Source organism: Silurus meridionalis, chromosome 20, assembly GCF_014805685.1.
Source record: "Silurus meridionalis isolate SWU-2019-XX chromosome 20, ASM1480568v1, whole genome shotgun sequence".
Taxonomy (NCBI): Eukaryota; Metazoa; Chordata; class Actinopteri; order Siluriformes; family Siluridae; genus Silurus; species Silurus meridionalis.
Genome location: NC_060903.1, coordinates 1,386,168 through 1,403,917, shown reverse-complemented (window position 1 = coordinate 1,403,917; position 17,750 = coordinate 1,386,168).

Here is a 17,750-nt window from a genome sequence, read left to right as displayed (position 1 = left end):
TGAGTCACAATATTAAAACAGTACTTTTTAGTCATAATTCATGCTTTAATGCTACTGAAGATCTTTGACTGTATGAACATGCACATGCTTTTGGTTAAAGAACCAAAAGTAAGAAACTAATGAATGCTTTCACAGACTGCAGAAGTCCTGAATTATCAACTTAATCACAATATCAACTTAATATACTATTATATCAACTCTCTGGCAATTTCTATTTATTATTAGCATCTAAATTCTAAAAAGTGTAAAAAAAATAAATAATAAAAAATCAAATGAACTTGAATAAACTGAGTAAACTGCTGTTTTTGGTTTGTTTTCTGACCCCATTGGGCCTGTGTATCGCTTTAGTCTTTCCAGAAGTCACATGCTTGAACAGATTTGGATGACCATCTTGTTTTGTAAGATGTAATTTCCCTGTAGAAAGTTCACTGCGATTTTGTGTGAAACAGCGACACGTTGAGGCCAATTTCAACATAACCTGTGGAGTGGACATGCACACAAGGGGGAAATACAATATTATTTGCACACAAACTGTATAAAGGCATAAATGTGGAAATAACATTCACATTTAAGATACAAGGACAAAATATTAACATAACATCGCATCTAATATTTATATAGTGTTGCACATAGAAACTATCAGTGTGTAAACAGATGTATAAATGCACATTATTAGTCTTATAAGAAATAGTGATATTGTTAGTTGATATATTTGATAATGATTTTAATGCAATTCTTTATAAAACATCTTATTTTCACTATTCATTGTGTTTTGTTTGCAAAAGCCTTAGCAACAAGATGCTATCCAAATTTTACACTTTATATAGTCTGACTTCTGTGGGGAAATAAAAAATGCCTTCACAAAAACTCATGTTATGAATTTTGCTAAGATCACAGTGACTCAGCTGATCATTATGTAGTGAAGAGAAAAGTAATAAACAGCCTGAGGAGATTTCTGCAGTAACACTGGCCCTGTTCCAGCACCTCTATACCACTCCCTTGTCAACTTCTCCATGAAGTAATCTCACTTTCTATTTTAAAATAAAACAAAAAAATTTAATGACATTTCGGTCCAAAGACATTAATGTGGACTTGGTATGTCTTAACAGCTTCCACCTTTCTGGAAATGATTATTTTAGTAGTATTTCTGTGGGAGATTTTGCCCATTCATGAAGTAGAGCATTTGTAAGGTCAGGCACTGGAAGAAGGCCTGACTTTCAATATCCATTCCAATTCATCCAAAATTTTTAATGGGGTTGAGGTTAAACTGGTAAATTCCTAAAGCATAAATATACATTATATGTAAAAAAAAAAAAAAAGAAAAAAATGAGAGTCTGATATAGTGCATTATATATTAGTATATATTTTTTTGTAATAAAATAAAAGAGGCCATGCTGAAGAAAATCCTAAAGATTATGAGTTTTTTTATATGATATTTTATATATATTTTTAAATATAGTCCATGATCATGAAGTTCTATGAAGGTCTAAAAGATTTTGATGCATGCAAAGAGTTTTGTGTCTTTGCAATAAATATTTACTGTAAAAACAAACAAACAACTCTGTTCTATTTAATACCTGTATTGTTTATATTGTCTCGTATAGTCTGTTTTGTCTTGTATAGTCTAAGCTAAATGTATAGTGTTATTTATGTCTGTACTTTTGAGAGTCACCAACAGCTGGAAACCAAATTGCTTGTGTGTGTCAGCAAACTCGGAAAATAAACCTGATTCTGATTCTGACAACAAACAAATAACCTGCAGTTTTGTTCTTAGACACCAGGGGGAGACAGAGCTCCAATAAAAACGAGTTTACATAAATTTGCATTTAAATTCACCCTAAAGAGATTATTTCAGGAACATGGAACACGTGTGAAATCACAGAGGACTTGAATAATGCTCCCGAAACAAAAGCTATTCATCATGACCTTTTGAAAAACTGAAGATGTTAGTTTTCCAATTTGCATTTAAAAGTTGATGACAGTAACGTGATTAAACTTTTTTACATGATTAAACACGAGTTGTTCTGATAATGTGCCTTTAAAGCTTCCAGTTTCGTTCTAAAATCAAATTTTTCTTATTTTATTTTTTTATTTTAGTGCTATAAAAAATTCACATAAAATTATATTCTGAAGTTAAATATTTCTAAAAGATTTATGTGCTGGTAAAAAAATACAATCCAGACTTTACTTACAAATATTAATTATCAGTTTATTCAAGTTGAAAAATTATTACTAAAATCCTCATAAAACCCAGATTATTTTAAATTAAGCAGCTAAATATATCCAGTGAATATCCAGAGTGAAGCGTACATCATAACATGAATAAACAAAACATTATATTAAATTCATTATTATTCAATTTTAGTTTTATAATTATTATTTAGAATTAAATCAACATGGAAACCAGAAGTGCATTGTTTCAGTGTTTTTTTTTTAATATGAAATACTGTTAATTCATACTGGTGCTTTCGTTTCTAAAAGGCTATAAATGACTGTATGCGTAGATGCAATTAAGATTATTTTTATTAGTATTAGTACGAGTAGAATTATTATTATTATTATTATTATTATTATTATTATTATTATTATGCATTTATTTGTGTATTTATTGTAAAGATGACAGATGACAGATCATGCTACATCATTTATCTTTCTTTCTTATTATAAAAAAATTTACAAGCACTGAATAAAAGTTGCCTACATTTTGTGTGTGTGTTTTTTTTTATCCTGGTGTAGTGATAAACACAACCGCGTAAAAACGCATCGAGTGACTCGAGAGTTTATCATAAATCTCCGCCAAACACTTTGTGAAAGTTGTGTGAGGAACAGTAGCTTAACGCGGTCCAACGATGCTCTGAAATCTCTGTTCCTGCGACGGCTGACAAATGCGCCAAGTGCTAAAGGATGTCCGCCAAAACGCGTCTCCTTAATGGACCAATTGCTCAATTAAGTGGCTGATTTGTTCCGTGCCGCACTCTTTAATATGGAGAGAGTCATATTTCCTCCTAGATTAGTATAGATACCGGCTGACAGACTGCACTGCTCAAGGTATTTGGCCGGCATAATTCATTCATAATGCCACAATGCAGTCCATCTATCATCTCATTTTTTCCCTGCCACTTCTTCTCCCTCTCCAATTCACTTCCAGGCTCCTGGCTCTTTATCGGGAGGGGGTGGGGGTGGGGGTGTGTGTGGTGGGGTTGCAGGACAAGGTTGGGACGTTGGCAGCTTTTTTTCCTTCGTCTGCTGATGTATTAGGCGGAATATGCAAGCGATGAATTACCCGGAGAAGGAAGTCAATTATCCAGTCGGGAAAAAAAAAACGGGAACAGCGGCCCTTCGCTTGGCCTAAGGGCCCCTTTTTCCATTTGAAGGCATGATTTTTTGAAGACGGTGTGGGGTGGGATTGGGTTTGGAAGGGTTGGTGGTGGTGGTGGTGGGGGCAAATAAAGGAAGCACAAGAAGAAGAAGAAGAAGAAGAAGGAGGAGAAGAAGAGAGGGATGAAGATTACAGAGGGGACGTAATAGGTCTCAGATCCTCTCTTTAGCTCATTTTGTGTCATTTTTTTTGAAGGAGATTTGGAACAGGCATTAAAGGAGAGAGAGAGAGAGAGAGAGAGAGAGAGAGAGAGAGAAGCGAAGTTTTTTTTTTATCCCTCTTCTCTCATTTGTCCTGCTTCGCATCAAAACCTGCCCCTGGTTTGACTATTAGAAGTGGAGGTCAATAGGGATATGAGAACTGCCACACGTGCGCTCGCGTCCCAACCCACCGAGCCTTGTCACTTTTCCCTGCTGACTTCACCCCCACACCTCTTTCTCTTTTCTCCAAGGCGGAGGAGGGGAACAGTCCCGTAAGAGCCGCCGAGCGCTTGCGAGAACAAGCTGACTGACACGAGTGACACTTAGGGAAATGAGGTCATTAGCTCGAATTACGGGGGGTTTTGATAGCTCACTAATGGGTTTTAATGATGGAATTTAGCACGCGCAGCCACCAGGGACACGCGCCCAACGCAGGCGGACAGGTCGTTTAATAAAGAGACTTTCCACCATAGAATAAGGATTGTGTCCGAATGAGTCTAAAAAATATATAAAAAAATCCACACACTTACCTGCACCATAGCGGAAGTACTTCTTCTTCTTTTTTTCCCCCCGTCCTTCAAGATCCTGAATATTCAACACCTCTCATAAGCCGTGTTAGAACTTCTTAGTCTTCTCTTTATCGGTCTTCTACTTCTTCTTCTTGACCAATCCTACTGAGAAAACAATCATTATACTGCAACACCTCTTTCCACTTCCATACCAGATTAAAGAAAGTGTGTGCAATTGTCGTCATTGGTGCGTTTTTGCTTTAAGGAGACGTTTATGTGAATGATTATGGAAGGAGTCTCCAGTGTCAGCGCTGTGTAATAGTCAGAGTTCATTCTCGAGTTCAAACATCTGGGCTCAGGATTATTAATGATAAAAAAAGAACCTCTTTACAGAATGATATTTCCACATATCAGTGGTTTAAAAGAACAAAACAAACTACAGACTACAAATAGAAAAAAGTCACCAAAATGACCGAAACGGGTATCAAGTCATTTGAGGGATTATGCAGCACTCCAGCTGTGTATGAGCTTAACATCTGTTTGTGCACCATATTTTACACTTTACAGCCAAAAATATTGAGACACCTGACTTTTTTACCCATACGTGGTTCTTCCCTAAACTGTTACTAGAAAGTTGGATGTGGATACGTTAGCATAACATTTTCTGTCCATCAGAACTAGGAGATCCAAACCAGTTCCAGCATGGCAATACACCTGTGCATAAAGCCAGCTTTATCAAGATATACTTTACATGGGTTGAAAGTGTGTGGAAGATCTGCTATAGAGCTCGAACCCTTCTAAACACATTTGGGATAAATGTGAATGCTGACTGCACCCCAGGAACTTCCTCACCAGGACCTGACTTTACTAACACCCTTGTAGCTGAATGAATCTCCACAAAATCTCTACAAAAATCTAGTGGAACATCTTCCCAGAACAGTGGAGCTAATTATAACAGCAAATAGGCACTAAATGTGGAATGGAATGTTGAAAGGAAAAGCACGAACATTTGTCCATATTGTGTTCATCACCCATAGTCTGTTGAACTGGTTCTGAACTGTGTGAGGTTCTCTGAGGGAGCAGGAAGGGAGTCTGAGCTGGATATAAGGAGCAGATCCAGTGCTAAGCCATGGAAAGCAGAGCGTGTAATGGCTCGTTGAGCTGCTGAGGCCAGGCCAGAGGCTTCAAGCAGCCATATTTCAGCGTGTATCGATCAGGCTCTGAATAAACGCCGCCAGGCCTTCCTCCCCTTCGTCCTTGATCCTGTAAAGTAATAACCGTACGCGTGTCAGGGAGGTAATTATCATTGATCTGCTGGAGAAAACGTGACAAATTTTGCTGTCGTACCGTGGCATGATTCATACCAGTGTTGGCGAACAGAGGCGAGGAAAACTGGGTTTGTTCCATTAGTGTGCATAACCTCCACAACTTTTATCTGTAACGTGAGTTGCAAACATCACATCAATCCTACATCTTTGATACAACAAACGAGTAACTATGCGCTCATGACCAAAGGGTTGTGAGTTAAAATCCAAACGTTGACCTTCGACACTGTATGTAAAATGTTGTTTGGATAATAACAATAAAATTATATGTTCTGCATGGAACAAAGTTTGTGGACACGTTCAAAAGATGTAAGATGTGATGTATGTGAGGTGAGAAGACCAGGGGTCACATCCATCCCAAAAGATGTTCAATAGGGTTGCAGCACAATAGCAGGCCACTCTAGATCTTCCAGGACAGTGTCATTCTAGAACAGTTTTGGGTCTCCAGGTTCAAGTAAAGGTGAAATTTCATTCTACAGCATCCAAAGATGTCCAATACAATTGTGTGCCTCCAATGATGTGGAAACAGTTTGTGTTAGCACCTCACTAATGTAAACTGTGACTGTTGGGGTTCAAATTGTAGGACTTTCGATGGGTTTTATACTGTATATTTGATTTAATATAATTTTTTTCATTATTAAAGAAATGCATAAATTATGCAAATAACTCCAGCTACGCCTTTATGCCTCCTAATACTAGATTAGTTTATTTTGTTCTGCATCATACAGACAAATGAGCGTTACTTTTCAAGAGAAATATATCGCCTATTAAAGAGCATTCTTCCTATCATAATGACATTTTTTTTATATTTATTTCTATTAAAATCAAAACATTTACTTACTTATGCGTATGCATATGGTTGGTGGCTGAATCTAACAAATAATAAGGCTACGTCAACAACCAGACGTCGCCCGATAGTGGACATTACAGATACCGATACTTAGATTGGATTATAATTGCTAATAACCGATTAATCAACCGTTATGGATCCTGGATAAAAAAAATAATCATGACCCTCCATGTAAAAAAGTACTGAAGTTTATTACAAAAATAAAAAAATCTGTACCTAATTAAAAAAAAAAGATAAAGGAAATAAATATGAAAATATTCTTTAATAAATATAATGACTAAATAATAAATATATCACGCTCTCCGTGCAGCATGCAGTCTTATGTGTGAAAAAAACAGCACGTGGCGTCAGTGATTCGCCTCTAGAGGCCGCTCTCGTAATGACCGTAAGCCAAAAAACTATCAGTATGTGTTTTTACGGATAGTCGCTGAAACTATCGGTCCTTCGACCTCTATTAATAACTAAAGGTCGTTTTAGTTTGAATGCCAACCTTTTTTTTTTTTTTTTTTTTTTTTATTAAATACAGATATATGAGTAAATACATGGCGATGTTCAGAGGGCCGTTATAGATATGGGGGATGTAGTTTGGGGACCCCCAATTTACAGCAATACCTCAGTACTTGTATTGAAAAAAGTTACTTGTTCGGTACTCATCAGTTTCAGCACTCGTCACCAGTTTAGCGACGAGTACCGAGGTATTACGGTATATGTTTTCATCATTAACAACAAAGCCGCCATGACCCTGAGTAGGAAAAGAATTCAAATCCAAACCAAACGACAAGAACCAACTTTGTTGTGTTGACTGGCAGCCTCTCTTCGGCCGAGTCTGCTAAAAAAGTTATGATCCTACTTAGCCGGCAGTCCCCACCGGCGACGACAGAGCAGAAAGCAGCGAGCACGTCAACTCGTAACAAATGAGCGGGACAAGGCAAAGGGCGGTGAGATTGCCACATTCATCATGATGGCGTCAGGGGCTCGTAGCGCTTACTGCCAGGTTCGTGCGGACAGGCTAAGCCTCGGATCCTCGGATCCTACGCAACTTCCTTTTGATTAGAACTGATGCACTTAAAAACAAAATGAAGATCCATGGAACTCTTTTGCCTTTTTGAAAGATAATCGTGTTTTTGTGGTCATGATTTTGTTGTTCATAAGCAGGAATAAATGTTAATATGTGGTCATATGTACGCTATTCTCTCAGGATTAGAGCTAATATAAACATCTATAAAAAGCTCTTTACATGCCGAAACGCTCCTTCCTTTCTCTCTCTCTCTCTCTCTCTCTCTCTCTCTCTCTCTCTCTCTCTCGCCTCTCTTTGAGTTCTGATAGATGACTGATTGCCTGCCGGTACAAAAAGATTTATTAGTGTTTATCCAGCACTCGGTGGTCACCTGCGGCTTAGAGACCAGGGCCCGCTGCGGCGAACACACCACACACTCGATATGTGTGTGCGTTTCAAGACTCTCATCCATTATATTCTTATATACAAGGCCCATGTGTGTACAAGAGGCATCTGTGTATATATATAAATATGTGTGTGTGTGTGTGTTTGTGTGTGTGTTTATATTTTATATATTCTATATTCCATCCCTCGATTTCATCTCACTGGTTTCAGATCCCCGAAGCCCCTCGTCGGTTGATGGAGGAATAAACTTTAGAGGGAAGGAAAAACCTGATAGAGGTGATTCCTCGTGCTCCGACCGAACGAGGCGACCCGCAGATCTCCACCATAAATTGTGATTATGGGCTAAGTGGGGTGAGCGGATGCAGGAATTCTTCGGCGGGATATTAGTTTGACATGGACGCACTCCGGGGAGCGTACGCCAGCATCCGGGAAGTCAAAAGGACATGAAAAAAAACCGGGATGCCTCAATTCTTGGATTCGGATATCATACGTGAAATCGGCTTCAATTCCAGGCTTTTAAAGAGATTTCGATTTCGATATAAGATTTGAAAAAAGTTGTCAAAATTACGTAAGCAGACCGCACGCTATCACAATGAAGCAATGCTAGGTTTCATCCTTGTCGCCATAGTTACAGGACACGTGCCGCAAAGGTCGGCAACTTTTCATCTTTAACCTTCATCATATTTTTTTAGACGAAAGTTAAACATAAAACTTTTAAATCATAGTTTCACTTAGCTAACTTCCTTTTTTTTAATAATAATATGAGGAAATGTAATGTTTCAGTGTAGATCTATAAAATCTTTGAATTGAAAAGTTTGAACGTATCGCATGACGCTAATTTCGCTTCGTGTTTCTTCGTATTCTAACCGGTTCATTATTTACGAATATTTTATAAAGGAGTTCCAAATGATTGTGATTTCGTAAAATGTTGTTATTATGGAGCACAATTAAAGTTTAAAAACTGATTTCATGCTAGTTTTTTTGCTAACAGGAAACTCTTAGCATTAAGTGTTAGGAAACGCTAAATTTCACACTAATCCCCGTATCCATGGCGAGGAAAGTTCACACGTTTATAAAGGGTTCACACTGTTAGCTAAAGGGAATATATGAGTGTGAAGCCGGACTTTGAGGTGTTACATCGATGTATATTAGCCTTTGGTCATGGGACAGATTGGCTTCCATTAGCGATGACTCGTCTGGACTCAGGGACGCTCATCCTTGTCGCTGTATATCATTGCGCTTCCTGTAACCTTTCGCGTGTGAGAGATAGAGAGGTGGTGAGAGTGAGGGAGCGGAGAGGATGGAAGGAGAGAGTGGAGAAAGACAGGCAATCATTTCTCTCGTTGAGGGCAGCGGAGCGGGGAGGCGTGTAGATGAAACCCCATTTTCCTCTGATTAAGTCCTCCAAAAATATTCCATTTGTCAGTGCCAGCGCGGGTGATGGGGCTCGGTGCAGCCAGCCGAGTGTGTCTGTGTGTAGCGCTGCCGATTTACATCGGTCACTGACAACATCATCTACTCACTAATGTCCTCCTTCACTCTCTTCTCTAAACCCCCTCTCACCTACCTGTCTGTCTCTCTGTCCCACCTGTCTCTCTCTGTCCCTCTGTCCCACCTGTCTCTCTCTCTGTCTCACCTGTCTCTCTCACTCTCCCTCTCTAAACCCCCCTTATCTTAAACATATACACCTACCTGTCTGTCTCTCTGTCCCACCTGTCTCTGTCTGTCCCTCTGTCCCACCTGTCTCTCCCTCTGTCCCACCTGTCTCTCCCTCTGTCAAACCTGTCTCTCTCTCTCTCTCTCTCGCTCTCTCTCTCTCTCTCTCTCTGTCCCACCTGTCTCTCTCTCTCTCCTGTCTAAACCCCAATCATCTTCAAAATATACACCTACCGGTCTGTCCCACCTGTCTCTCTCTGTCCCTCTGTCCCACCTGTCTCTCCCTTTGTCTCACCTGTCTCTTTCACTCTCTAAACCCCCCTCATCTTCAACATATACACCTACCTGTCTGTTTCTCTGTCCCACATGTCAAACCTGTCTCTCCTCTGTCCCACCTGTCTCTCCCTTTGTCTCACCTGTCTTTCTCCTCTCCTCTCTAAACCCCCTCATCTTCAACATATACACCTACCTGTCTGTCTCTCTGTCAAACCTGTCTCTCTCTCCCTCTGTCCCACCTGTCTCTCTCCCTCTGTCCCACCTGTCTCTATCTCTCCCCTCTCTAAACTCCCTCATCTTCAACATATACACCTACCTGTCTGTCTCTCTGTCCCACCTGTCTCTCTCTCCCTCTGTCAAACCTATCTCTCCCTCTGTCCCACCTGTCTCTCTCTCCCTCTCTAAACCCCCTCATCTTCAACATAAACACCTACCTGTCTGTCTCTCTTTCAAACCTGTCTCTCTCCCTCTGTCCCACCTGTCTTTCTCCTCTTTCCCACCTGTCTCTCCCTCTGTCTCACCTGTCTCTCTCTCCTCTCTAAACCCCCTCAACTTTAACATATACACCTACCTGTCTGTCTCTCTGTCCTACCTGTCTCTCTCTCCCTCTGTCCCACCTGTCTATCTCTCTCTTCCTCTGTCCCACCTCTCTCTCTCTCTCTCTCTCTCTCTCTCTCTCTTTCTCTCTGTGTCTCTGTCTCTCTCTCTCTCTCTCACTCTCTCATGTTTTGTGTTTCAGCCTATTTTAACTTGATCTGCTCTCCGCAGGGTTGGATGCAGCGAATACCTAAAAAAAGAGAGAAAGAGAGAGAGAGAGAGAGAGAGAGAAGAGAGAGAGAGAGAAAGAAACGAAAAAGCACCCGTCTCTGTCATAGACGCTCCCAATGTCATCAATTTCAATTTTCAATCTCCTCTCGTCTTTTTTTCCTCGCCGTCTCCTCACTACCAACCTTAGCCACTCTCTCCTGCCCTGCTTTCTCTCAGGGAATTTTTTTCGAAATGTTTTTATTTCTTTCCTCCTCAAGCCTCATGGCCCTCACCCTCGTTCTCCTCTCTACACATATTACCCATTACCTAGGCCTGCGCTTTCTTAGGCTTTGTGAAATAGAATGTAATTTTGCCGCTCGCCTGCCTGCTGATGAGACCCAAATGAAAGATCATTAATATTTAGCTTTTTTTTTTTTACCAAAAAGAAAAGAAATGCACGCACAATTGCTTCCTCACATTCCAACACCGGCGCTCGTGCATACGTTTGTGTGTGTGTGTGTGTGTGTGTAGATGTTTTTCCCCATCCTCCTGAGAGCCCGTGGCCCGTCTTACACCTTCAGCCGGCTAATGATGAACGCACGACCTCGAAGATATGAACAACACGACGTTTCCCTTCCCAGGTTTGGAAGATTGAAATGAAGCCGGCGGTGGGGACGAGGGGTTTGGTGTTCGGGAGGGGAGGGGTATGAGAAGGGTATGGTGGGGCGTGGGGCGGTGGGGGGGGTTATTGAGGGCTGCGTTCCAATTTGTCAGGTCAGAAGACAGAGTGGCAACATTAGCAGGCCAGACAAACCGAACCCGGGGTGTCATTTGTAAGCATGTAATGAACTGACAGGTTTATGAGGTGTCTCTTTTCTTTCTGTTGGCCTCTAAACGCTCGCCGCGTTGACTGACAGACCGTCTGCGCTAACGTGGCGTCGCTGCCTAGAAAGTCCCCTTTAAACCTTTTAAAGTAACCCAATGTCTGGAAAAAGGGATAAAACCCGAGCTGAAATGTCTGTATCTATAACTACTAATTAAGCTAATAATAATAAGCCAAAGAAGCTAACCAGCTAGCTAAGTGCTAGTTAACGACTAGCGCAGTAGGGTTTCAGGATTGGTGCCTGTCACACCCAGATGTCATCTGGAATTATTTTTTAACAAACGGCGAAGCAGTAGACTCACGTGGCTAGCAAACGTTGCTAAATCACATTTTCCCTATGTTTCAGGAGTTTCTTAATAAACAGCAGTTGCTATTACAGGTAAACTAGCTCAAATTTTGTCAGTGAAGTGACCACACTTGATTCTCTGTAACTTTAGCAAACGAAGCTAACAGGCTCACTTGCATATGTCAGTGAATAACAGTTAACATCGTCACTCTCTCTCTCTCTCTCTCTCTCTCTCTCTCTCTCGTTTATTTCCCAGCAAGCATGTTGAAATCTAAAATATTAGCATAACAACCGCAACAGCTTTACACAAGCATTAGCAATGCAAGATAACAGGTGAAGTAGCTGCTAGCAAACCGACTCATATTGGTCACAGTTTTAACCTCAGGTATTTATTGAATAGCACCATATCTATACATCATCCTGTACGAGGACGAGATTACCATAGCAACCATGATCGTTTTTAAATATTTAATAAGTATGCTAGCTGGTTAGTGAGCTGCTAATAAATATGCTCAGGGGAATTTCAGTTTGAGGATCTCAAATGTCTCGCTAATGTCTCCCTTATGTCTCTTATTCAGCTTATGTAAAATAAGAACACAATTAGCTTCATATTCTAGCATTGAAAATGAAAAGAATTCAACAATGAGATCTTAGCTAATCTTCTATGCTAGCTGTCCTTTTTTTTACAGGGATACAATTGTCTAGTTGGAACAAGATCATGCAAACTTTCTAATTTTCTTTGCTAGTGGTTTTTTTTTATGTTTTTTTTGTTAGCGGTTTGCTAAGAGGACACGCCACTTTTTTACAAAAGCATTTGGATTAGAGGTATAGAGTTAGAAACATTTTTACCAACGTTTTTATAATCATTAACTTAACAATTTTGAGTGTCGAGAGAGATGAGAATTGAAAAAGTAGGAAGGATGGAAGTAGGAAGGGAAAAAAAGAATGTAATGCGAGGAGGAAAATGAGCAAGAACAGTCGTGAAATTTAATTTGGAAATCAATCAGTATTCATTAACCCGTGAGGCATTCCCTCGATCGCTGTCTCTCTCTCTCTCTCTCTCTCTCTCTCTCTCTCTCTTTCCCGAAACATTTTGGCACTCAGCATGGCACCTCTCGTAGTCACTGCTCACCCAGGCATCGCCCGCTTTTCTCGCTGCTCCGCTCCCTAACCAAACTTTACCTCCACTGTCCTCATTAGCATCTCATTTGCATGTTATTTGCATATAATTTGCATAGCCGTTTTGGAGCAGAACTTTCCACCTCATCGTACTTTAATTGTTTTTTTTTTGTTCTTGATGGCGGAAGGAGAAAACTCAGGGCCTCGTAGCACCATGGCCTAAAAAATATACAAATTAAAACCTAAGAAAAATATTAATAATAAAATTTTAACTGTCTGGGATAAACAAAATATAAATCAAATATAAAGGAAATGTTCACAGCTAAAAAAAAAAAAAAGGGTAAGTTTATATTACAATTTTTTTATTATAATAAATAAAAAAATAATTACAAAATATATAATAGTTTATAATGATAATATATTTTTTTATCTTTTTTTTTATTAATATTAATACATTTGAAATAAAATGTATTCAGAAACTACTGTGGAAATAAAATAAAAATACATTCTAATAAAATTAATTCCACATGCTTCCTTAAAATCACTCAAACCAAAAATAACCCCTATAATTGTATTAAAAAAACAACAACAAATAAATAAAAAATAATAATGAATTATTCCAATATAAGCCAGGAATTTTCCAAATTAAATAAATAAATAAATATCTACAATGTTGCTGAGGGTTTCTTGGCATGCAGCCTAACACACACACACACACACACACACACACACACACACACACACACACACACACACAGGGTAATTAGCAGGCTGTCAGTGAGGAGGATGGGGTCATGCAGGCAATTAAGAGTGTGACAGCTGCAGAAGTGCAGTGCAGTGTGTGAGAGAGTGTGTGTGTGTGTGTCTGTGTGTGTGTGTGTGTGAGGTCTGACAGACTGAGGGCTCAGGGTGTGTGTTTAGCCAACACACACACACACACACACACACACACACACACAGCCAGTTTTGAACTGAAGGCTAATGTTGTTAACAAGTACATGGACACTTATAACCATTTTAGTGTCAAGTCAAGTGGGTTTTTTTTTTTTATTGTCGCACAAAAACACACACCACAAGTGCAGACACACAACAGTGTGAGATGAGAACAGGATGATAAACATACAAAAATCAAAGACTGTAAATTATTAGTGTAAAGTCACATATGTTCAATAAAAAAATATATATATAAAAAAAAAACATTACCCTTCAAATCACTTGTAGCTCACAACTCCGCCTCCACACTTTAGGCCACACCCCCTACCTCTAAAGTTAGGCCTGTGATTAAAGAAATGTATAACATCCGAATTACATCGTCATTCAAGGAAACAGGTTCAGCTTCATCTTGTCCCTTTTATATTAGTGTTGTAGCAGCAATTACACTGTATTACAATCACACTTCAATTTTCAATTGTAAATAAATAAATAAAATTTCCAGAACTTTGGTGTCGGCCATCTTTGATCGTGGTGATCATCAAATTACGTGTTTAAAGATCTCTCTGAAGTATCTTAAATCAGGTAGGAAATCTATTACTACGATGTGCAAAAGCTAAAGCAGGCTGAAATCATGAAGCATAAAACTGCTTTCAGATTTCTTTAAACAAAAAAAGCATCAATGTTAGCAAGAAGCTAGCAGCAAGAGTGATTAGCGATGTATAATTTCCTCTCAGATCTAACATGATGAATTTGTTATAGATTAGTCATTAATCTAATGTGAATTCGCCAATATCTCGTTTTTCTTTGTTTTGTTTTTTTCACAGGGATACAGTTGGCTTCTGGGAATGAGATCATGCTAGCTTTTCCATGCACAAGTTTCATAAAATGCTACTTTTTCTTCGTTAGGTTTTTCTTTCCTAGCGGTTCAAAAATGAGGATGCTAAAAGGGAAACCACACTTTTTTTAACGCCAGCATCGTTATTTGGAATCGAGACATCAATCAAACGAATAAGAAATCGGTTCGTACAATAGTTATAGAAACAAAGTGCTGGATTATTTTCCTTAAAACTATACAGCAGGACAATATGTTCTTACATCGTCACAAAATGTGCAAAATAAACACCTGTTATGCCTTTTCTTGTGTTACATTACGCATTTTTAACAGACATTTTTATTCCTAAAAGCCTACAAACGAAGGTAAAAAAACTCTCAGCAGCTCTCAACAGGCCCATATTCAAATTAGTGGGAGTGGCTAACAGAGAACCAGAACGAAAATCAACAACGCTGAAAAACTATACATAAACAAAAAAATACAACTAAATTACACAAAATTCACAGTTCGGTTCGTCGTTTTTTATTAACGCAGTTTATTACTATTAACATTTGTGAACATTGAGTTTACTTTTTTTTTTTTTTTATAAAATGCCTGCTTAATAAAATAATATAATTTTTTTTATTTTATATAAAAAAGAATAAATCAAATTAATGAATATACTTTTTATTTATATTGATTAAATTAAATTGATTAAATGAAATAAAATAAATGGTAAAATTTTAATTAAATTGTTTACATTTGTTTGACCCCATTCGATTAATACAGATTTTCACATTTAATTTTTTATTTTCTAAAGCGATGATCTATTTAACTGTTCTACTTATTTCAGCAGATGTAAACACGTATTCACTTCATCCACCCTTCAGTCATTCACCCCCTCGATATGCAGAATTGTCAGGATTTTCTCCTTTTAAAAGAAATTCTTGAAGCTGCACATAAAACATTCACATGAGCACCGAACAGAAAACCCTGTACAGAAAAAGTTTGGTACGAATACGTGCATCATTACACCCCAAGTTTGTAACGATAAGAGTGTCATCCAGCACCAGAAACATGATCAGGACATCACTTGAAAAAACACGACCAGAAAGCGAAATAATCGAACTTCAGGAAGTGAAATGAGTGTGATTTGGATGGAGAAAATGCAGAGTCGTTTCTCCACACCGCAGCGCTAAATTACAGCTTAGCGGCATTTCTGATTGCTTATCAGTAAAGCATGGCACTCGAGCTATCAGGGATTCCCATTCTCAGTGTGTGTGTGTGTGTGTGTGTGTGTGTAAGGGGTTTCATGCTGTGCAGTAATGTAAATGTGATTTCCCAGTCATTGTGTTCTGAATGACGCTCACCCCGAGATTCATGGCGGAAAACCGGTGAAAAGAAATAATCAAAACACATGTTGTTCTGGAAGACGTTCGAAAAAATACACTGTGTTTACGCTGAGACTCACAAACAAGGCCGGCGTTTCTTTCAAAAATATATTTATTTAAATATGTTTGTCGATTTACGTAAATAATAAAAGCACGCAGGTTCGAGTTCGGCGAGATGCCGTGATCCGTCAGCGGTCCGAGCTCGGGATCGTCAGAGGTGCGCGTGAGAAGTTGACATTGACTGCACGCTTCGGGTTGACAGTGTCCCCTAAACTCTATTAAAAAAAAGAAGCAGAAGGAAAAAAAAAAGCAATGCTTTGCTAGGTACACATTCGGCATGGTTCAGAGGGGAGTGCTTTTTCAATCTCTTCTCTATCATTTTTGAATATCATTAGCGAAGAGCAGTCCATTTTCCATGCTTGCCAGAATCAAGTCCCAGAGAGAGACAGAGCGAGAGACAGAGAGAAGGAGGAGAAAAGAAAAAAAAAAGGGGAAAAGGGAGACTCAAAAAAGTCTGGTGATTTATCATCTTAGGCCCGAGCTATGCGTTGACATTAAGGGGCTGATGAGAAGAGCGTGTTGGCGGGATATTAACATCCTGTTATCATTTGAAATCTTACGCGCACACACACACACACACACACACACACACACACAGAGACAGGCAGGGCAACACTGGCGGCCGTGACAGGCAGCGAGGCAGCACGCTCTCTCTCTCTCTCTCTCTCTCTCTCTCTCTCTCTCTCTCGATGACTGGGCTCGATCACCTGTGACAGTTTTGATTTGATGTCACTTTTCCCCCATGCGCAGTTTGTCTGAGCGGTTAAGAGGTAATTGTGTGACATTAGCATGGAGAAAGCGGACGGAAAAAAGGGAGAGGAAGGAGGGAGAGGGAGACGGGGAGACGCCTGGGCTCTCGCTTTGTCTCGAAACACGGCACAACTCGGGGCAGCGGTTATAAATGGCCTCCATTTCCCAAACCGCTCCGTTCTCCGTTGTGGAACGCACCGCCGCGGGGTAAAAAAAAAAAAAAAAAAAGTAGGAGGGGGTGGTTTGTAGAGGAGGAAGCGGCGCTGAGAGAAAAGAGGCTCTTTTTCTCAGGGGGGGAGGAACGGTGGACATGGTGACACGGAGGAAACACACACACACACACACACACACACACACACACACACACACACACACACACACCCCAGGTAGGATGGTATCAGTTAGGAAAGCGAACAGGGCCATCATGTGCACTCAAGTAGTGAGGAACCAAACTGTCACTGGTGCTGAGGTGGTACTAACAACCTGTACTTGGACCTGTACCTGCACTTCTACCTGTACATGCACCTCTGTCTGCACTTCTACCTGTACCTCTACCTGCAGCTCTACCTGTACCTGTACCTGTACCTCTATCTGCCCTTCTACCTGCAGCTCTACCTGTACCTGTACCTCTACCTGAAACTCTACCTGTACCTGCACCACTACCTGCAGCTCTATCTGTACCTGTACCGACACCTGTACCTGCACCTCTGTCTGCACTTCTACCTGTACCTCTACCTGCAGCTCTACCTCTACCTGCACCACTACCTGCAGCTCCACCTGTACCTGTAACTCTACCTTCAACTCTATCTGCAGCTCCAGCTGTACCTCTACCTTCAACTCTACCTGCAGCTCTACCTCTACCAGCACTTCTACTTGCACTTCTGCCTACACTCTACCTACAGCTCTACTTCTACCTGCACCTACACCTGTACCTCTACCAGCACTTCTACCTACAGTCTACCTGCAGCCCTACTTCTACTTGCAGCTCTACTTCTACCTGCACCTGAACCTCTACTTGCACTTCTACCTGCATCTGCTGATTAAAAGCTGATTCAAATTTTCACAAAAAGTAATCATTTGAGATTTCTATTCCACTGTTCCCACACAACGAACACAAAATAGAAACATTCTGTAAACGATATGATAAAAAAATAGAATTTAGGAATCGCAGAG